General features: G+C 44.1%; 1 pseudogene; it reads left to right on the plus strand.

Moving 5' to 3' along the window:
• The window catches only part of LOC135570651 (lysophospholipid acyltransferase 1-like), a 30,712-nt pseudogene extending 4,211 nt beyond the window's left edge, over window positions 1–26,501 (plus strand).
• The last annotated feature ends 443 nt before the right edge of the window (window positions 26,502–26,944 follow it).

Below are 26,944 nucleotides of genomic sequence, written 5' to 3' on the forward strand. Positions count from 1 at the left end.
CCAGGTATACTATGATCACGGCCGTGTTCGCGATCTGATTTAAATGTCTCCTCCAGGTATACTATGATCACGGCCGTGTTCGCGATCTGATTTAAATGTCTCCTCCAGGTATACTATGATCACGGCCGTGTTCTCGATCTGATTTAAATGTCTCCTCCAGGTATACTATGTCCCCTCCAGGTATACTATGATCACGGCCGTGTTCTCGATCTGATTTTAAATGTCCCCTCCAGGTATACTATGATCACGGCCGTATTCTCGATTTGATTTAAATGTCCCCTCCAGGTATACTATGATCATGGCCGTCAGCTACCTCGCAGTGTGTCAGGTGAGCAGAGTCTTCATCTATAACTATGGGATCCTCTCGACAGACTTCTCTGGGTAAGTAGCCATGTTGTTCCAGATCAGGTTTACTGGCAGTACTCCAGAACCGTCTCCAGACTACATATTGAGTGTCTCGGTTTTGTCTCAGTGTTGGACACATTTTTTTACTCTGTCTTGACTCTGACAACGAGGACTCGTCATTTCTTTCCGAGACCAGCGGAGTAAAAATACTCTTAATTATCAGCTCCCATTCAGTCAGCAGAGTAAAAATACTCCTAATTATCAGCTCCCATTCAGTCAGCAGAGTAAAAATACTCCTAATTATCAGCTCCCATTCAGTCAGCGGAGTAAAAATACTCCTAATTATCAGCCCCATTCAGTCAGCGGAGTAAAAATACTCCTAATTATCAGCTCCCATTCAGTCAGCGGAGTAAAAATACTCCTAATTATCAGCTCCCATTCAGTCAGCGGAATAAAAATACTCCTAATTATCAGCTCCCATTCAGTCAGCGCATAAAACTGCCTCACCAGGTATTGACACTTGTTCACGACAGTAATATCTTATCGCCTGTTGAACCCTGGCTTCTTACTTTACTCCTGACGTTATACTGTCATTTACTCCTTACGTTATACTGTCCTTACGTTATACTGTCCTTTACTCCTGACGTTATACTGTCCTTTACTCCTGACGTTATACTGTCCTTTACTCCTGACGTTATACTGTCCTTTACTCCTGACATTATACTGTCCTTTACTCCTGACGTTATACTGTCCTTTACTCCTGACGTTATACTGTCCTTTACTCCTGACGTTATACTGTCCTCTACTCCTGACGTTATACTGTCCTCTACTCCTGACGTTATACTGTCCTTTACTCCTGACGTTATACTGTCCTTTACTCCTGACGTTATACTGTCCTTTACTCCTGACGTTATACTGTCCTTTACTCCTGACGTTATACTGTCCTTTACTCCTGACGTTATACTGTCCTTTACTCCTGACGTTATACTGTCCTCTACTCCTGACGTTATACTGTCCTCTACTCCTGACGTTATACTGTCCTTTACTCCTGACGTTATACTGTCCTTTACTCCTGACGTTATACTGTCCTTTACTCCTGACGTTATACTGTCCTCTACTCCTGACGTTATACTGTCCTTTACTCCTGACGTTATACTGTCCTCTACTCCTGACATTATACTGTCCTTTACTCCTGACGTTATACTGTCCTCTACTCCTGACATTATACTGTCCTTTACTCCTGACGTTATACTGTCCTTTACTCCTGACGTTATACTGTCCTGACGTTATACTGTCCTCTACTCCTGACGTTATACTGTCCTTTACTCCTGACGTTATACTGTCCTTTACTCCTGACGTTATACTGTCCTTTACTCCTGACGTTATACTGTCCTCTACTCCTGACGTTATACTGTCCTTTACTCCTTACGTTATACTGTCCTTTACCCCTGACGTTATACTGTCCTTTACTCCTGATGTTATACTGTCCTGACGTTATACTGTCCTTTACTCCTGAAGTCCTTTACTCCTGACGTTATACTGTCCTTTACTCCTGACGTTATACTGTCCTTTACTCCTGACGTTATACTGTCCTTTACTCCTTACGTTATACTGTCCTGACGTTGTACTGTCCTGACGTTATACTGTCCTTTACTCCTGAAGTCCTTTACTCCTGACGTTATACTGTCCTTTACTCCTGACGTTATACTGTCCTTTACTCCTGATGTTATACTGTCCTTTACTCCTGACGTTATACTGTCCTTTACTCCTGACGTTATACTGTCCTCTACTCCTGACGTTATACTGTCCTCTACTCCTGACGTTATACTGTCCTTTACTCCTGACGTTATACTGTCCTTTACTCCTTACGTTATACTGTCCTTTACTCCTGACGTTATACTGTCCTTACGTTATACTGTCCTTTACTCCTGACGTTATACTGTCCTGACGTTATACTGTCCTCTACTCCTGACGTTATACTGTCCTCTACTCCTGACGTTATACTGTCCTCTACTCCTGACGTTATACTGTCCTTTACTCCTGACGTTATACTGTCCTTTACTCCTGACGTTATACTGTCCTTTACTCCTGACGTTATACTGTCCTTTACTCCTGACTCTTATACTGTCCTTTACTCCTGACGTTATACTGTCCTGACGTCATACTGTCCTTTACTCCTGACGTTATACTGTCCTCTACTCCTGACGTTATACTGTCCTCTACTCCTTACGTTATACTGTCCTCTACTCCTGACGTTATACTGTCCTGACGTTATACTGTCCTTTACTCCTGACGTTATACTGTCCTGACGTTATACTGTCCTGACGTTATACTGTCCTTTACTCCTGACGTTATACTGTCCTTTACTCCTGACGTTATACTGTCCTTTACTCCTGACGTTATACTGTCCTCTACTCCTGACGTTATACTGTCCTCTACTCCTGACGTTATACTGTCCTTTACTCCTGACATTATACTGTCCTCTACTCCTGACGTTATACTGTCCTTTACTCCTGACATTATACTGTCCTTTACTCCTGACATTATACTGTCCTCTACTCCTGACGTTATACTGTCCTCTACTCCTGACGTTATACTGTCCTCTACTCCTGACGTTATACTGTCCTCTACTCCTGACGTTATACTGTCCTTTACTCCTGACGTTATACTGTCCTTTACTCCTGACGTTATACTGTCCTCTACTCCTGACGTTATACTGTCCTTTACTCCTGACGTTATACTGTCCTGACGTTATACTGTCCTTTACTCCTGACGTTATACTGTCCTCTACTTTCGTTGGAAAAATATCCTCAAACTTTGTTTACACTTGTCAGAGTTTCCTCCTGAATTCTGAAATAGTTTGTGTTTTAGGTTTTCATGGACTGTGTTTCTACATGGTACAGAATACAGATAAGGGTCTGCATTAGAGCTTCCTCAGTCCGTACTGAATCAGCTGACTCACTGCTTGAATCTGCACAGTGACAACAGCACTATCCAACTCACTTTTTTCCCCCAGTCTCAGCCTTCTTTAACCTCGGTTTTTCTAGATTTGTATGTTTTACTAGATTAATTTAGTTTCTCTCTCTCTCTCTCTCTCTCTCTCTCTCTCTCCTCTCCTCTCCTCTCATATTGAATCTGCCACTCCCCCTGGTTAGTTTGTCTGTTATCTGCAGGTTTTCTTGGTTCTTGCAGAGATTGTGAAGCACTGCCCTAAACAAATAATACAGCTGATAAAACAGTCAGTTAGTTTAACAGTACCTGCCGCTGCCATGCTTGCTATACTGTTGCTATTCTTTTCCAATGCTAATGCTAATTATGCTATTATATGCTTTGCTAACTATGCTATTATATGCTATGCTAACTATGCTATTCCTAACCCTAATCAATGCTAACCTTCGCTAACAAACTGTGCTTTCTCTGCAGACTGCAGGCAGGCTGAATGGTGAATGAGCTGAATCACACTGTACTGCTGTTGACTGGATAGACAGCACCATCACTGGGATCTGATGCTCCATTCACGTCCGTTGCTCTGCTTTTTCTCAGTCCATCTGGCTACTATCAGCCCTGTTTCTCACTGTGCCTCTGCTTAGACTTTAACCTCCAATCTCATACACTTTGAAATACGGTGCACAGTGTTAACACATTGTGATATTCTATTGTGATGTAATGTAGAACACCTGGTTGTTTTAGATGGGTTCTAGAATCAATCAGCATAGGAGTGATGTAATGTAGAACACCTGGTTGTTTTAGATGGGTTCTAGAATCAATCAGCATAGTAGTGATGTAATGTAGAACACATGGTTGTTTTAGATGGGTTCTAGAATCAATTTCTGGCTCCCGAGTTGCGCAGCGGTCTAAGGCACTTGCATCACAGTGCTAGAGGTGTCACTACAGACCCTGGATCGATCCCGGGCTGTATCACAACTGGCCGTGATCGGGAGTCCCATAGGATGTAGCACAATTGGCCCAGCGTCATCCTGGTTAGGGTTTGGCCTGTGTCGGCCGTCATTTGTAAATAATAATTAGTACTGAACTGACTCGCCTAGTTAAATCTATATTTTAAGTTTAGCATGGTAGTGTTGTCATGTAGGTTCATTGCCGTTCCCTAATAGTGTGTCTCTGATGTCACATCCTCTGATGTCACATCCTCTGATGCCAGCGTTCTTGACCTGACAATGCCAATCAGTGTCTGTTGACTACAGCTCACGTAACACAACCATACAAAGGACATGCACACTCTCTCTCTCTCTCTCTCTCTCTCTCTCTCTCTCTCTCTCTCTCTCTCTCTCTCTCTGTAAGTGCATGCCATGCTCTCACACAGAGCGTGTGTGTTCCTGCATGTGTCACACCAACAAAGAGGTTATTCTATGTGAACGTCTGAATGAAAAGCACCAAAGAATGAGTGATAATTTATTCCTCATGTACAGTTCGGCTGTAATGAAATGCTGTTCACATTCCATTTCTGTCCTTGTTAATGTCCTCAGTGAGCGTTCGACTTTATAAACTAAATATTGTGTTTCCTCCCTTCAGGCCGTTGATGATAATTACCCAGAAAACCACTATGTTAGCTTTTCAAGTGCATGATGGTAAGGAATGTCCAGGGGATCGTAAGGGATCCTCTTCTTCGTTTTCTGACAACATCTTGTGGTTTTGTCTTCGTTCTTTTGATGTTTGGGTTGAAAAAAACGATATCTCTCTCATCCCTCTCTCATCCCTACGTCTCCACGGTTTCCAGGTATGTGTAAAAAGCGCGAGGACCTCACGGCCGATCAGAGGCTCCATGCTGTAGAGTATGTATTCATTACGGTATATACATTTAACTTCCATATACATGCATGCCTTGCAGTGTGCGTTGGCTCAGTGTTGATGACCGTCTACATCTACCGTACACATCTACCGTACACATCTACCATCTACATCTACCGTACACATCTACCGTACACATCTACCATCTACATCTACCGTACACATCTACCGTACACATCTACATCTACCGTCCACATCTACCGTACACATCTACCGTACACATTTACATCTACCGTACACATCTACATCTACCGTACACATCTACCGTACACATCTACATCTACCGTACACATCTACCATACACATCTACCATCTACCGTACACATCTACATCTACCGTACACATCTACCGTACACATCTACATCTACCGTACACATCTACCGTACATATCTACCATCTACATCTACCGTACACATCTACATCTACATCTACCATACACATCTACATCTACCGTACACATCTACCGTACACATCTACATCTATCGTACACATCTACCGTATACATCTACCATCTACCGTACACATCTACCATCTACCGTACACATCTACATCTACCGTACACATCTACATCTACCGTACATCTACATCTACCGTACACATCTACCGTACACATCTACCATCTACACATCATCTATCTACATCTACCCGTACACATCTACATCTACCGTACACATCTACCGTACACATCTACCATACACATCTACATCTACCGTACACATCTACATCTACCGTACACATCTACCGTACACATCTACATCTACCGTACACATCTACATCTACCGTACACATCGTACACATCTACATCTACCGTACACATCTACATCTACCGTACACATCTACCGTACACATCTACCGTACACATCTACATCTACCGTACACATCTACCGTACACATCTACATCTACCGTACACATCTAACGTACACATCTACATCTACCGTACACATCTACATCTACCGTACACATCTACATCTACCGTACACATCTACATCTACCGTACACATCTACCGTACACATCTACATCTACCGTACACATCTACATCTACCGTACACATCTACATCTACCATACACATCTACATCTACCGTACACATCTACATCTACCGTACACATCTACATCTACCATACACATCTACCGTACACATCTACATCTACCGTACACATCTACCATCTACCGTACACATCTACATCTACCGTACACATCTACCATCTACCGTACACATCTACATCTACCGTACACATCTACCGTACACATCTACCGTACACATCTGCCATCTACCGTACACATCTACCGTACACATCTACCGTACACATATACCATCTACTGTACACATCTACATCTACCCTACACATCTACATCTACCGTACACATCTACCATTACCATCTACCGTACACATCTACCGTACACATCTACCATCTACCGTACACATCTACATCTACCGTACACATCTACCGTACACATCTACATCTACCGTACACATCTACCGTACACATCTACCATCTACCGTACACATCTACCGTACACATCTACATCTACCGTACACATCTACCGTACACATCTACATCTACCGTACACATCTACCGTACACATCTACATCTACCGTACACATCTACCGTACACATCTACATCTACCGTACACATCTACCGTACACATCTACCATCTACCGTACACATCTACCGTATCTACCATCTACACATCTACCGTACACATCTACATCTACATCTACATCTACACATCTACATCTACCGTACACATCTACATCTACCATCTACACATCTACCGTACACATCTACCATCTACATCTACCGTACACATCTACCGTACACATCTACATCTACCGTACACATCTACCATCTACATCATACACATCTACCGTACACATCTACATCTACCGTACATCACATCTACCATCTACATCTACCATCTACATACACATCTACATCTACCATACACATCTACATCTACCGTACACATCTACCGTACACATCTACATCTACCGTACACATCTACCGTACACATCTACATCTACCGTACACATCTACCATACACATCTACCATACACATCTACATCTACCGTACACATCTACATCTATCGTACACATCTACCATCTACCGTATACATCACATCTACCATCTACATCTACATCTACCGTACACATCTACCATCACATCTACATCTACCGTACACATCTACATCTACACATCTACACATCTACATCTACCGTACACATCTACCGCATACATCTACATCTACCGTACACATCTACATCTACCGTACACATCTACATCTACCGTACACATCTACCATCACATCTATCTACATCTACCGTACATCTACATCTACCGTACACATCTACATCTACCGTACACATCTACATCTACCGTACACATCTACCGTACACATCTACATCTACCGTACACATCTACATCTACCGTACACATCTACATCTACCGTACACATCTACATCTACCGTACACATCTACCGTACACATCTACATCTACCGTACACATCTACATCTACCGTACACATCTACATCTACCGTACACATCTACATCTACCGTACACATCTACATCTACCGTACACATCTACCGTACACATCTACCGTCCACATCTACCGTACACATATACCATCTACTGTACACATCTACATCTACCGTACACATCTACATCTACCGTACACATCTACCATTACCATCTACCGTACACATCTACCGTACACATCTACCATCTACCGTACACATCTACCATCTACCGTACACATCTACCGTACACATCTACATCTACCGTACACATCTACCATACACATCTACCGTACACATCTACCGTACACATCTACCATCTACCGTACACATCTACATCTACCGTACACATCTACATCTACCATACACATCTACCGTACACATCTACATCTACCGTACACATCTACCATCTACCGTACACATCTACATCTACCGTACACATCTACCATCTACCGTACACATCTACATCTACCATACACATCTACATCTACCGTACACATCTACATCTACCATACACATCTACCGTACACATCTACATCTACCGTACACATCTAACATCTACCGTACACATCTACATCTACCGTACACATCTACATCTACCGTACACATCTACATCTACCGTACACATCTACCGTACACATCTATCCGTACACATCTACATCTACCGTACACATCTACCGTACACATCTACATCTACCGTACACATCTACCGTACACATCTACATCTACCGTACACATCTACATCTACCGTACACATCTACATCTACCGTACACATCTACCGTACACATCTACATCTACCGTACACATCTACATCTACCGTACACATCTACATCTACCGTACACATCTACATCTACCATACACATCTACCGTACACATCTACATCTACCGTACACATCTACCATCTACCGTACACATCTACATCTACCGTACACATCTACCGTACACATCTACCATCTACCGTACACATCTACCGTCCACATCTACCGTACACATATACCATCTACTGTACACATCTACCATCTACCGTACACATCTACCGTACACATCTACATCTACCGTACACATCTACCGTACACATCTACCATCTACCGTACACATCTACCGTACACATCTACATCTACCGTACACATCTACCGTACACATCTACCATCTACATCTAACGTACACATCTACCATCTACATCTACCGTACACATCTAACGTACACATCTACCATCTACATCTACCGTACACATCTACCGTACACATCTACCGTAGACATCTACCGTACACATCTACCATACACATCTACCATCTACCGTACACATCTACCGTACACATCTACCATACACATCTACCATCTACCGTACACATCTACCGTACACATCTACCATCTACCGTACACATCTACCATCTACCGTACACATCTACCGTACACATATACCGTACACATCTACCATACACATCTACCATCTACATACACATCTACCGTACACATCTACCATCTACCGTACACATCTACCGTACACATCTACCATCTACCGTACACATCTACCGTACACATATACCGTACACATCTACCATCTACATACACATCTACCGTACACATCTACCATCTACCGTACACATCTGTACACATCTACCGTACACATCTACCATCTACCGTACACATCTACATCTACCGTACACATCTACCGTACACATCTACCGTACACATCTACATCTACCGTACACATCTACCGTACACATCTACCATCTACATACACATCTACCGTACACATCTACCGTACACATCCACACATCTACCGTACACATCTACCGTACACATCTACCGTACACATCTACCATCTACCGTACACATCTACCATACACATCTACCGTACACATCTACCGTACACATCTACCATACACATCTACCATCTACCGTACACATCTACCGTACACATCTACCATCTACCGTACACATCTACCGTACACATCTACCGTACACATCTACATCTACCGTACACATCTACCGTACACATCTACCATCTACCATACACATCTACCGTACACATCTACATCTACCGTACACATCTACATCTACTGTACACATCTACATATACCGTACACATATACCGTACACATCTACATCTACCATACACATCTACATCTACCGTACACATCTACCGTACACATCTACCGTACACATCTACCATCTACCGTACACATCTACATCTACCGTACACATCTACCGTACACATCTACCATCTACCGTCCACATCTACCATCTACCGTCCACATCTACCATACACATCTACCGTACACATCTACCATCTACCGTACACATATACCATCTACTGTACACATCCACATCTACCGTACACATCTACCGTACACATCTACCGTACACATATACCATCTACCGTACACATCTACCGTACACATCTACCGTACACATCTACCATCTACCGTACACATCTACCATCTACCGTACACATCTACCGTACACATCTACCATCTACATCTACCGTACACATCTACCGTACACATCTACCGTACACATCTACCATCTACCGTACACATCTACCGTACACATCTACCATCTACCGTACACATCTACCGTACACATCTACCATCCACCGTACACATCTACCATCTACCATCTACCATCTACCGTACACATCTACCATCTACATCTACCATCTACCGTACACATCTACCATCTACCGTACACATCTACTGTACACACCGTACACATCTACCATCTACCGTACACATCTACCATACACATCTACCATCCACCGTACACATCTACCGTACACATCTACCGTATACATCTACCGTACACATCTACCGTACACATATACCATCTACTGTACACATCTACATCTACCGTACACATCTACCGTACACATATACCATCTACTGTACACATCTACATCTACCGTACACATCTACCGTACACATCTACCGTACACATCTACCATCTACCGTACACATCTACCATCTACCGTACACATCTACCGTACACATCTACCATCTACATCTACCGTACACATCTACCATCTACCGTACACATCTACCGTACACATCTACCATCTACCGTACACATCTACCGTACACATCTACCATCTACCGTACACATCTACCGTACACATCTACCATCTACCGTACACATCTACCATCTACCGTACACATCTACCATCTACCGTACACATCTACTGTACACATCTGCCGTACACATCTACCATCTACCGTACACATCTACCGTACACATCTACCATCCACCGTACACATCTACCGTACACATCTACCATCTACCGTACACATCTACCGTACACATCTACCATCTAACGTACACATCTACCATACACATCTACCGTACACATCTGCCGTACACATCTACCATCTACCGTACACATCTACCGTACACATCTACCATCTACATCTAACGTACACATCTACCATCTACATCTAACGTACACATCTACCATCTACATCTACCGTACACATCTAACGTACACATCTACCATCTACATCTACCGTAGACATCTACCGTACACATCTACCATACACATCTACCATCTACCGTACACATCTACCGTACACATCTACCATACACATCTACCATCTACCGTACACATCTACCGTACACATCTACCATCTACCGTACACATCTACCATCTACCGTACACATCTACCGTACACATATACCGTACACATCTACCATACACATCTACCATCTACATACACATCTACCGTACACATCTACCATCTACCGTACACATCTACCGTACACATATACCGTCCACATCTACCATCTACATACACATCTACCGTACACATCTACCGTACACATCTACCGTACACATCTACCGTACACATCTACCGTACACATCTACCATCTACCGTACACATCTACCGTACACATCTAGCGTACACATCTAGCGTACACATCTACCGTACACATCTACCATCTACCGTACACATCTACATCTACCGTACACATCTACATCTACATCTACCGTACACATCTACCGTACACATCTACATCTACCGTACACATCTACCGTACACATCTACCATCTACATACACATCTACCGTACACATCTACCGTACACATCTACCGTACACATCTACCGTACACATCTACCGTACACATCTACCATCTACCGTACACATCTACCATACACATCTACCGGTTACATCTACCGTACACATCTACCATACACATCTACCATCTACCGTACACATCTACCGTACACATCTACCATCTACCGTACACATCTACCATACACATCTACCGTACACATCTACCGTACACATCTACCATACACATCTACCATCTACCGTACACATCTACCGTACACATCTACCATCTACCGTACACATCTACCGTACACATCTACCGTACACATCTACATCTACCGTACACATCTACCGTACACATCTACCACCTACATACACATCTACCGTACACATCTACATCTACCGTACACATCTACATCTACTGTACACATCTACATATACCGTACACATCTACCACACATCTACATCTACCATACACATCTACATCTACCGTACACATCTACCGTACACATCTACCGTACACATCTACCATCTACCTACACATCTACATCTACCGTACACATCTACCGTACACATCTACCATCTACCGTCCACATCTACCATCTACCGTCCACATCTACCATACACATCTACCGTACACATCTACCATCTACCGTACACATATACCATCTACTGTACACATCCACATCTACCGTACACATCTACCGTACACATCTACCGTACACATCTACCATCTACCGTACACATCTACCGTACACATCTACCGTACACATCTACCATCTACCGTACACATCTACCGTACACATCTACCGTACACATCTACCATCTACATCTACCGTACACATCTACCGTACACATCTACCGTACACATCTACCATCTACCGTACACATCTACCGTACACATCTACCATCTACCGTACACATCTACCGTACACATCTACCATCCACCGTACACATCTACCGTACACATCTACCATCTACCGTACACATCTACCGTACACATCTACCATCTACCGTACACATCTACCATCTACCGTACACATCTACTGTACACATCTGCCGTACACATCTACCATCTACCGTACACATCTACCATACACATCTACCATACCGTACACATCTCAGGTCATTACCATCTACCGTACACATCTACCGTACACATCTACCATCTAACGTACACATCTACCATACACATCTACCGTACACATCTGCCGTACACATCTACCATCTACCGTACACATCTACCGTACACATCTACCATCTACATCTACCGTACACATCTAACGTACACATCTACCATCTACATCTACCGTACACATCTACCGTAGACATCTACCGTACACATCTACCATACACATCTACCATTCATATCTACCATATACCGTACACATCTACCGTACACATCTACCATACACATCTACCATCTACCGTACACATCTACCGTACACATCTACCATCTACCGTACACATCTACCGTACACATCTACCATCTACCGTACACATCTACCGTACACATATACCGTACACATCTACCATACACATCTACCATCTACATACACATCTACCGTACACATCTACCATCTACCGTACACATCTACCGTACACATCTACCATCTACCGTACACATCTACCGTACACATCTACCATCTACCGTACACATCTACCGTACACATCTACCGTACACATCTACCGTACACATCTACCATACACATCTACCATCTACCGTACACATCTACCGTACACATATACCGTACACATCTAGCGTACACATCTACCGTACACATCTACCATCTACCGTACACATCTACCATCTACCGTACACATCTACATCTACCGTACACATCTACCGTACACATCTACCGTACACATCTACATCTACCGTACACATCTACCGTACACATCTACCATCTACATACACATCTACCGTACACATCTACCGTACACATCTACCGTACACATCTACCGTACACATCTACCATACACATCTACACATCTACCGTACACATCTACCGTACACATCTACCGTACACATCTACCATCTACCGTACACATCTACCGTACACATCTACCATACACATCTACCATCTACCGTACACATATACCGTACACATCTAGCGTACACATCTACCGTACACATCTACCATCTACCGTACACATCTACCGTACACATCTACCATCTACCGTACACATCTACATCTACCGTACACATCTACCGTACACATCTACCGTACACATCTACATCTACCGTACACATCTACCGTACACATCTACCATCTACATACACATCTACCGTACACATCTCGTGACATGTTTACACATCTACCGTACACATCTACCATACACATCTACACATCTACCGTACACATCTACCGTACACATCTACCGTACACATCTACCATCTACCGTACACATCTACCGTACACATCTACCATCTACCGTACACATCTACCGTACACATCTACCATACACATCTACCGTACACATCTACCGTACACATCTACCATACACATCTACCATCTACCGTACACATCTACCGTACACATCTACCGTACACATCTACCATCTACTCTGTACACATCTATCTACCATCTACATCTCGTACACATCTACCGTACACATCTACCTACACATCTAGCGTACACATCTACCGTACACATCTTCACCATCTACCGTACACATCTACATCTACCGTACACATCTCCATCCGTACACATCTACCACACATCTACATCTACCGTACACATCTACCGTACACATCTACCATCTACATACACATCTACCGTACACATCTACCGTTACACATCTACCTATCACATCTGGCAGTACACATCTACCGTACACATCTACCATCACTACACTGTACACATCTACCGTACACATCTAGAGCATCTACCATACACATCTACCATCTGTACACATCTACCGTATCACACTACCATCTACCGTACACATCTACCATACACATCTACCGTACACATCTACCGTCACACACATCTACCATACACATCTACCTGCTGTACACATCTACCGCACACATCTACCATCTACCTGTACCATCTCACACTGACAGATAGACATCTACCGTACACATCTACATCTACTGTACATCTACCGTGACACATCTACCACCTACATACACATCTACCGTACACATCTACATCTACTGCACATCTACATCTATCACATCTGGCAGATAGAGCTACACATCTACCATTACACATCTACATCTACCATCACATCTACATCTACCGTATACATCTACCGTACACATCTACCATTATCACATCTACCATCTACCCATCACATCTGACATCTATAGAGTACACAGTACACATCTATTATCTACCTGGCTCATCTACCACATCTACCATCTGTCCACATCTACCATACACATCTACCGTACACATCTACCATCTACCGTACACATAGAGCAGATCTGAGTACCATCTACTGTACACATCCATCACACTGACCATCTAGAGCATCTAGTACCATATTACCATCTACCATCACACATCAGATACACATCTACCGTACACATCTACCATCTACCAGTACACATCTACCTGGCAGATAGAGCCGTACACATCTACCATCTACATCTACCCATCACACTGACACATCTACTGTGACATCTACCATTATTACACATCTACCGTACACATCTACCATCTACAGATAGACATCTAGTACCATTACCATCCACCGTACATCTACCGTACACATCTACCATCTGGCAGATACACATCTGAGTACACATCTACCATCTACCGTACACATCTACCATCACATCTACTGTACACATCTGCCGTACACATTATCTACCGTACACCATCTACCATCACACTACCATCCACCGTACACATCTACCGTACACATCTACCATCTACTGTACACATCTACCGTACACATCTACCATCTAACGTACACATCTACCATACACATCTACCGTACACATCTAGCCGTACACATCTACCATCTACCGTACACATTATTACATCTACCATCACATCTACCGTACACATCTAAGCTACACATCTACCATTACATCTACCTGTACACATCTACTGTACAGACATCTACCGTACACATCTTACTACACATCTACCATTCATCTACACTACAGTACACATCTACCGTACACATCTACCATACACATCTACCATCTACCGTACACATCTGGTACACATCTACCATCACCGTACACATGTACCGTACCATCTATTCTACCGTACACATCTACACTGACACATATAGCTGTACACATCTACCATACACATCTACCATCTACATGTACCCATCTACCGTACACATCTACCATCTACCTGTACATCTATACACATCTACCATCTACCTGTAGTACCATCTACCGTACATCTACCATCTACATCACATCTACCGTACACATCTACCGTACACATCTACCGTACACATCTACCATACACATCTACCATCTACCGTATTACATCTGTACACCAGTACACATCTACGTGACATCTACCGTACACATCTACCATCATACCATCGTACACATCTACCATCTGGCAGATCTACCGTACCATTACCGATACACATCTACCATCACATCTACATCTATACACATCTACCGTGACACATCTACCATCTACATACACATCTACCTGGTATAGACATCTACCGTACCACATTACTGCTGTACACATCTACCAGCTAGACATCTACCATACACATCTACACATCTATTACTGCTGTACCACATCACACTGGTACACATCTAGAGCTGTGAGTACCATACCATCTACCGTACCCATTACACTGGCAGATATCTGTACACATCTACCACGTTATATACTGCTGTACCCATCACACTGGTTACACATCTACCATCTACCGTACCATCTACCATCTACCTGTCACACATCTACATCTACCGTACACATCTACCGTACACATCTGACAGACACATCTACCATTATTACATCTACCGTACCCATCTACCACCTACTACATCTAGCTGTGAGTACCATTACATCTACCTGTACCATCACACTGGCAGTACATCTGTGAGTACCATTATCTACATCTGTACCCATCACACTCAGATACACATGAGTACCATCTACATCTACCGTACCATCACACTACACATCACATCTAGCTGTGTACACATCTACCTGCTGTACCATCACATCTACAGTAGAGCTGTGATCTACCATTATTACATGTACCCATCATCACTGACAGATCTAGCACATCTACCATTATCTACTGCTGTACCATCACACTGGCAGCATCTACATCTACCATTATTACTGCTGTACCCATCACACTGGACACATCTAGTATACATACACATCTACCATTACACTCTACCCATCTACTGTACACATCTAGCTGTACACATCTACCACCATCTACCGTATACTCTACCATCACACTACATCTAGAGCATCTGAGTACCATTATCTACCGTACCCATCACACTACCGCACACATGTACCGTACACATCTACATACCCTACTGCTGTACACATCTACCCATCACGTACAGATCTACCATCTGAGTACCATTATTACTGCATACCCATCTACACTGACAGATAGAGCATCTGAGTACCATTATTACTGCTACATACCATCACACTACAGAGCTGTGAGTACCATTATCTACTGCTGTACCCATCACACTGAACAGATAGAGCTGTGAGTACCATCTACCGTATTACTGCTCTACCATCACACTACATTCTCAGATAGAGCATGTGAGTACCATTACACTGCTGTACACATCACACTACCAGACACATCTACATCTAGTACACATCTACATTACTGCTGTACCCATCACATCTACAGTACACATCTAGTACACATCTACCCTACCTGGCATCTACCATCTATACACATCTACACGCACACATCTACATCTAGTACCATTCTACTGCTGTACCCATCACACTCTACATACACATCTGAGTACATCATTACTCTACCCATCACATCTACAGATACACATCTACCGTACACATCTACACATCTACCATCACACTACAGATAGACATCTGAGTACCATTATCTACTGCTGTACCCATCACACTGCAGATAGAGCTCTGAGTACCATTATTACTGCTGTACACATCTACCAGATAGAGCTGTGAGTACATTCTACCGTACACATCTACTGTACACATCTACCATCTACCGTACACATCACACTGGCAGACAGAGCTCTGAGTACCATCTACCACTGCTGTACCCATCACACTGTACAGATCTACCATCTACATGAGTACCATTATTACTGCTGTACCCATCACACTACAGACATCTACCATTCTACATCTACCGTACACATCTACCGTACATCTACCATCTACATCGTACACATCTACCATCTACATCTAACGTACACATCTACCATCTACATCTAGAGCTGTGAGTACATTATTACTGCTGTACCCATCACACTGACAGATAGAGCTGTGATCTACCATCTACATTACTGCATACCCATCACATCTGGCAGATAGAGCTGTGACATCTACCATTGTTACTGCTCCCATCTACACTGGCAGATCTGTGAGTACCATTATTACCATCTGCTGTACCCATCACACTGGCAGATCTAACGTACCATCTACCATCTACATCTACCGTACACATCACACTGGCAGATAGAGCATGAGTACCATCTACATCTACATACACATCTACCCTCCACAAATTACATTGATATTAACTACTTGTCTGTGCCGTCATCTCACTCAAGCGTAAACAAGATAGCCTAGAATGATATTGATGTTGTCAGGAGAAAACTATTTATTTTCTACAATGATGGTCTAGGAACAGTGTGTTAACTGCCTTGTTCAGGGGCAGAACGACATATTTTTACCTTGTCAGCTCAGGGATTCAACTGCAATAGAGCTTACTGGTACCATTCTAACCACTGCTGCTACCCCTCAAAGCATGATCAATCAATGTCCCTTCTCTTTCCATCCTCTACAGTCAGCTCCAATCACATCACAGATAGAGCTCTGTTTGTACCATCTGTCTCTCTCTGTCTCTTTGTCTCTCACACTCTCTGTGCTGTCTGTCTCTCTTTGTCTCTCTCGCTCTCTTTCTGTCTCTCTGTCTCTCTCTCTCTCTCTTTGTCTCTCTCTCTCTTTGTCTCTCTCTCTTTGTCTCTCTCTCTCTTTGTCTCTCTCTCTATCTCTGTGTCTCTCTCTTTCTGTCTCTCTGTCTCTCTCTCTCTGTCTGTCTCTCTCTGTCTCTCTGTCTCTGTCTCGGTCGCTCTCTGATTACAGTTTCCAATGTCTCTTTCTTCCTCTCTTCTACCTCCAGCTCCAAGCCGTCTCTGATAGAATACCTGAGCTACAACCTGAACTTCCTCAGTATCCTGGTCGGACCCTGCAGTCACTATAAGGACTACATAGACTTTATAGAGGGGAGACACGTTCAGAGGAGGCTGAGAAGGCTTTCAGCATCCAACACTGGACAGAATGGATATGATAAAGTCCCAGAGCCCTCACCTGGCAGACTGGGTACAAGTAGAGTCATGTTAGTCCCAGAGCCCTCACCTATGGTAAGACTGGGTACAAGCTGGAGTCATTAAAGCTGTACTTTCTTTCAGAAACTATATTGCCATTAAGTTTCTCTTATATGTGTATAATAACAATGTAATTACACTACTAACAACATAGCAGCATATTATCAGGTGTTTTCTTTGATAAGATGTGTTTTAAATGACTTACCTGGCTCAATGAAGGCAATTAAAAAGTAGTTTCCCTGATGGCCACTGAAGATCTGACTCTCTCCGTCTGGTTTTCAGGCTGCTGTCACAGGTAAACTGCTGATCTGTGGTGTGTGCATGGTTTTGTTCCTGACCCTCACCAAAGTGTTCCCCATCACATATAACGTTGACAACCATTTCGTCAACTATAGGCACCTTTCCTGACCAGACTGACGTATGCCTTCTTCTCTATACAAGCTGCTAGACCCAAGTTCTAGTACGCCTGGACTTTAGGTGAGGCTTTACCCATCACAGTGTAGTGTTGGCTATTGGAAAGTTCATTCATTCATTACTATTGGGGAAAGTTCATTCATTCATTACTATTGGGGAAAGTTCATTCATTCATTACTATTGGGGAAAGTTCATTCATTCATTCATACTGAGGAAAGTTCATTCATCCTTTCATTCTTCCATTCATGTGTTTGTCCCAACACGGATGCCATCAACAAGAGCAGGTTATGGTTTTAAAGGTGTGGATGAAGCTGGACAGGTGTCCTGGGACCTCATCTCCAACATCAGTATCTGGGGGATTGAGGTACGTTTGGAAACAACAACAACACTTTTTGAGCTTTTAGCTTTGCAAAATGACTTGAAGTTTAATATTGAACTCTCTCTCTTTTTGCAGACAGCAACTAGCTTCAAGAAGTTCATAGATAACTGGAATATTCAGACTGGTGTTTGGCTCAAAACGTGAGTATTAATTCTACTGAAATATTCTCACACTGGCAGATATTCTACCAAGATATTCTACCAAGATAATGTCCACATGGCAGCATAACATTAGTACAAAACCAATTTTCTGTACATTCATGAATGTTTTTTTTATTATGTTAACTGAATAACAATATATCTGATCTAGGTCTGTTTATAACTCCTCTCTGTTCAGTGTGTGTTACGACCGCGCTCCCAGTTACCCCACAGCCCCGACCTTCATCCTGTCTCCTCTCTCTTCAGTGTGTGTTAGTACCGTGCTCCCCGTTACCCCACAGCTCTGACCTTCATCCTGTCTCCTCTCTCTTCAGTGACAGTTAGAGCTGTGCTCCAGCTCTGACCTTCATCCTGTCTCCATCACTCTTCAGTGTGTGTTAGAGTTACCCCACCTGCTGACCTTCATCCTGTACCCATCACAGCTCTGACCTTCATCCTATTACTGCCCATCACACTGGCAGCTAGATGGTACCACTGGCAGTTTACCATTGTTACTGCTGATACTAGCTGTCAGTACCATTATTACTGCTGTACCCATCACACTGGCAGATAGAGCTGTGAGTACCATTATTACTGCTGTACCCATCACACTGGCAGATAGAGCTGTGAGTACCATTATTACTGCTGTACCCATCACACTGACAGATAGAGCTGTGAGTACCATTATTACTGCTGTACCCATCACACTGGCAGATAGAGCTGTGAGTACCATTATTACTGCTATACCCATCACACTGGCAGATAGAGCTGTGAGTACCATTATTACTGCTGTACCCATCACACTGGCAGATAGAGCTGTGAGTACCATTATTACTGCTGTACCCATCACACTGACAGAGCTGTGAGTACCATTATTACTGCTGTACCCATCACACTGGCAGATAGAGCTGTGAGTACCATTATTACTGCTGTACCCATCACACTGACAGATAGAGCTGTGAGTACCATTATTACTGCTGTACCCATCACACTGGCAGATAGAGCTGTGAGTACCATTATTACTGCTATACCCATCACACTGGCAGATAGAGCTGTGAGTACCATTATTACTGCTGTACCCATCACACTGGCAGATAGAGCTGTGAGTACCATTATTACTGCTGTACCCATCACACTGGCAGATAGAGCTGTGAGTACCATTATTACTGCTGTACCCATCACACTGACAGATAGAGCTGTGAGTACCATTATTACTGCTGTACCCATCACACTGACAGATAGAGCTGTGAGTACCATTAATACTACTGGACCCATCACACTGGCAGATAGAGCTGTGAGTACCATTTACTGCTATACCCATCACACTGGCAGATAGAGCTGTGAGTACCATTAATACTACTGGACCCATCACACTGACAGATAGAGCTGTGAGTACCATTAATACTACTGGACCCATCACACTGGCAGATAGAGCTGTGAGTACCATTTACTGCTATACCCATCACACTGGCAGATAGAGCTGTGAGTACCATTAGCTGTGAGTACCATTACTGCTGTACCCATCACACTGACAGAGCTGTGAGTACCATTATTACTGCTATACCCATCACACTGGCAGATAGAGCTGTGAGTACCATTATTACTGCTGTACCCATCACACTGACAGAGCTGTGAGTACCATTATTACTGCTGTACCCATCACACTGACAGATAGAGCTGTGAGTACCATTATTACTGCTGTACCCATCACACTGACAGATAGAGCTGTGAGTACCATTTTACTGCTGTACCCATCACACTGGCATATAGAGCTGTGAGTACCATTTACTGCTATACCCATCACACTGGCAGCTAGAGCTGTGAGTACCATTTACTGCTGTACCCATCACACTGACAGAGCTGTGAGTCTTTCTCTCGCTCTCTTTCTCTCGCTGTCTTACTCACTCACTCTCTCACTTACACACACACACAGTACTCACCTCATGTGTCTCATCATCTCAGCCTCACCCAGGGCCGTACATCACCGTGTTCTCTCTCCTGTCTCCCACACCGCAGGTCCGTAAGAACGTCCGGCAGTATTTCCTGTCCTCTCATCCTCTGAAGCTTGTCTATGACGTAGTGACCTGGGCAGCTACTCAGCTGTGTATCTGCTACACCGTCATGCCCTTCCTACTGCTGGCAGTAGAACCTACCATGCAGTACTACAGGTGAATATTCATATAGGTTATGTTCCCTACTGGTCAAATGTGTCTCTTTAACGATGACGGTCGTATGTAGCCTGGCCCCTGATCTGGATGTGCTATCATGTCAACTTCTTGGCATGACCAGGAGTGTAATGTTAGCACAAACAGACTGGTACCCAGGCTAGGTCGTATGTGTACAATTTAGTAGCTTAGTGTTCTATTATCTTTATAAGCCCTGGTCACAATGTTCCTCAGTTGTCTTTATGGAGGACAAGTGTGTCATCTCTACCGTCAGTTGTCTTTATGGAGGACAAGTGTGTCATCTCTAACCATCAGTTGTCTTTATGGAGGACAAGTGTGTCATCTCTACCGTCAGTTGTCTTTATGGAGGACAAGTGTGTCATCTCTAACCGTCAGTTGTCTTTATGGAGGACAAGTGTGTCATCTCTACCGTCAGTTGTCTTTATGGAGGACAAGTGTGTCATCTCTAACCATCAGTTGTCTTTATGGAGGACAAGTGTGTCATCTCTAACCGTCAGTTGTCTTTATGGAGGACAAGTGTGTCATCTCTAACCGTCAGTTGTCTTTATGGAGGACAAGTGTGTCATCTCTAACCATCAGTTGTCTTTATGGAGGACAAGTGTGTCATCTCTAACCGTCAGTTGTCTTTATGGAGGACAAGTGTATCATCTCTACCGTCAGTTGTCTTTATGGAGGACAAGTGTGTCATCTCTAACCATCAGTTGTCTTTATGGAGGACAAGTGTGTCATCTCTAACCATCAGTTGTCTTTATGGAGGACAAGTGTGTCATCTCTACCGTCAGTTGTCTTTATGGAGGACAAGTGTGTCATCTCTACCGTCAGTTGTCTTTATGGAGGACAAGTGTGTCATCTCTACCGTCAGTTGTCTTTATGGAGGACAAGTGTGTCATCTCTACCTTTTCTCTTATTCTATCCATCTTTGTTGTTTTTGTTTCTGTAGCATTTCATCACATCTTCTTTCCCCCTGTAGGTCAATGTACTTCCACATTCACATCATCAGTATTCTGACTGTGATTGTACTGAGCCAGAGCCACAAACCAAGAGGCAGCAGCAGCAGCAACGGCACCAAGCCTGGACCGTACGATCCTCATCCCCAGGCCCAGCCTCAGCTCCAGCCGTCCAACAACAACGTGAAAAGAAAGTGAAGTGTCCTTCTGTGTGTGGAGGCAGCCAGAGACCTGAATGGGCCCACTGGGTCAGACAAAGACATCTCTGTGTGTCCACAACAAAGAGCGAGCTCAGAGGGGCTCAGAGGGGCCGAGGGACTGTGCCTGCTGGCTGGGCGGCCTTGCCACCCTGTACATCCAACACTTCTACTGCCAGGCTCCTAAAAGGCCTCTCTCTGCCCTGCTTGCCAATTCTCTGTTCTTTCTTTCCAAGTGTGCACTTGTTCACTTCCCTTCATGGATCTGAAAGGAAAGGACTGGCATACGATCTCCCTCTAGTCCAGCCCATAAACTCACCAATACAACACTTTTAATTCAATGTGTGGGAAGCTGTGCACAAGTGAGATAGTATACTTCAGGAGAAAGATCTGAGAATTGGGCTCACAGACAGACACACAGACAGGCAGATAGACAGACAGACAGATAGAGACCCAGAGACAGGCAGACAGACAGAGACAGGCAGAGAGATAGAGACCCAGAGACAGGCAGACAGACAGACAGACAGAGACCCAGAGACAGGCAGAGAGATAGAGAGACAGGCAGACAGACAGACAGACAGACAGACAGAGACCCAGAGACAGGCAGAGAGATAGAGAGACAGGCAGACAGACAGACAGACAGACAGAGACCCAGAGACAGGCAGAGACCCAGAGACGGACGGACAGACAGACAGACAGAGACCCAGAGACAGGCAGAGAGATAGAGACCCAGAGACGGACAGACAGACAGATAGAGACCCAGAGACGGACAGACAGAGACAGATAGAGAGACAGAGACCCAGAGACAGGCAGAGAGATAGAGACGGACAGATAGAGACCCAGAGACGGACCGACAGAGACAGATAGAGACCCAGAGACGGACAGACAGAGACAGATAGAGAGACAGAGACCCAGAGACAGGCAGAGAGATAGAGACCCAGAGACGGACAGACAGACAGACAGACAGACAGACAGAGACCGATACAGACAGACAGACAGACAGACAGACAGGTCCTAGAATTAGATATGGCTGGCCCATTTCTCTTACATCACTAGTTGTAGATATCATGTCAAACATGTTCATACCCTTACGGGTTAGTGAGATATTAATGGTGTCTGTTTATTGTTGTATGAATGCAGGAAACATTATCCCTCAGGATGGCAGGTAGCCTCGAGGTTAGAGTGTAGGGCCAGTAACAGAGATGAAAAATATGTCGCTGTGCCCTTGAGAAAGGTACTTTAAACCTAATTGCTCCAGGGGCTCTGTACAATGGTGACCCTGACCGTGACCCCACTCCCTGCAGGTGTCTCAGGGAGAGTTGGGATATGGTGACCCTGACCGTGACCCCACTCCCTGCAGGTGTCTCGGGGGAGTTGGGATATGGTGACCCTGACCGTGACCACACTCCCTGCAGGTGTCTTAGGGGTAGTTGGGATATGGTGACCGTGACCCCACTCCCTGCAGGTGTCTCGGGGGAGTTGGGATATGGTGACCGTGACCCCACTCCCTGCAGGTGTCTCGGGGAGTTGGGATATGGTGACCCTGACCGTGACCCCACTCCCTGCAGGTGTCTCAGGGGGAGTTGGGATATGGTGACCCTGACCGTGACCCCACTCCCTGCAGGTGTCTCAGGGGGAGTTGGGATATGGTGACCCTGACCGTGACCCCACTCCCTGCAGGTGTCTCAGGGGGAGTTGGGATATGGTGACCCTGACCGTGACCCCACACCCTGCAGGTGTCTCGGGGGAGTTGGGATATGGTGACCCTGACCGTGACCCCACTCCCTGCAGGTGTCTCGGGGGAGTTGGGATCCAGATGGGTCCTGATCCAGATGGGTTCTGGTCCAGATGGGTCCCGGTCCAGATGGGCACCGGTCCAGATGGGTCCTGGTCCAGATGGGTCCTGGTCCAGATGGGCCCTGGTCCAGAGCAGTGTAGTGTATAGAGAATAGGTACCATTCAGAACATAGTTATGAGGCTCTAGTTAGGAGCTGTTTGAATCGTTTTTAACAGTGGATGCTGTACATCAGGTCTCCTAATATTCATTTCATGTGTCTCTATGTATTTGAGAGGATGGACAAGTTTACTTTTATTTGGCAGGAAGTGGAGATTTAATTAATTTGTCCGTTTAAAAAAAAAAATGTATTAACTTTAAAGTCTCACAGTCTCAGATGAGGTGCAGGAAGCACCAATGACTTCTGAAGGAAAGTGTTTGGGTTCTGTCCCGAATGGCACCCTATTGCCTGTGTAGTGCACTACCTTTTTAAACAGGGCCTTATGGGGACGCAGACGTTGACTTTGTTTCAGGGGATGATGTGGAAGTCTTCTATGCCTCAGAAGAAGGTCCAAGATCTTCACACTACAAGATTTTCAACATTTCAAGTCCTGAAGCAGCTGAACCACTAATGATGCTAATATGAAGAGTGTCTGGACACTACACGCTACACACACTACACACACTACACACACACACACACTACACGCTACACACACAGTACACACACACACTACACACGCTACACACTACACACGCTACACACACACTACACATGCTACACACTACACACACTACACACATACGCTACACACACACTACACATGCTACACACACTACACACACACTACATACACATGCACAAACACACATGCTACACACACACACACACACGCTACACACACACACGCACACACACATACACACACTACACACACACACATACTACACACACACAGTACACACACACACACACACCACACAGTTCACACACATACACTACACACACACACACAGTACACACTACACACAACACACACACACACACACACACTACAATTCTAGTCAGGATACCATAAACTGTTGAATAGTTTTTTTTTTATCACCCAGACAGTTTGAATTTGTCTTATTTTTTAAAATGTAATTCCACCAATCAAGTTATTAACCAATATATTAAGAGCAAAAAAAAATAAAGAAATAAAAAATGATCAATGTGCCTTTTAGCCTTTTGATTGTGTCTTGAATAATACTGTCAAATTGTAACGTCAGTAGCATAATGTTCACTATGGAGACACAGCGACAGAATGGCAATAACATCAGTTGTATGTAACTACTATGAGCCCATATGATAGAGGAGATGGTTACTGATACAGGTCTGAAAGAACAATGGAGACCAGACGGCAACATACTGTACAAGATGCCCATCTTCAGTTAACTATCTTCCTCAACCACAGAAAAGCTGGTTCAGTCTCATTCCAGGTGATCCGTCATCTCTAGAGGAGGCAGGGTAGCCTAGTGGTTAGAGTGGAGGGGCGGCAGGGTAGCCTAGTGGTTAGAGTGGAGGGGCGGCAGGGTAGCCTAGTGGTTAGAGTGGAGGGGCGGCAGGGTAGCCTAGTGGTTAGAGTGGAGGGGCGGCAGGGTCGCCTAGTGGTTAGAGTGG

This window comes from Oncorhynchus nerka, unplaced genomic scaffold, assembly GCF_034236695.1.
Source record: "Oncorhynchus nerka isolate Pitt River unplaced genomic scaffold, Oner_Uvic_2.0 unplaced_scaffold_958, whole genome shotgun sequence".
NCBI classification, from domain to species: domain Eukaryota; kingdom Metazoa; phylum Chordata; class Actinopteri; order Salmoniformes; family Salmonidae; genus Oncorhynchus; species Oncorhynchus nerka.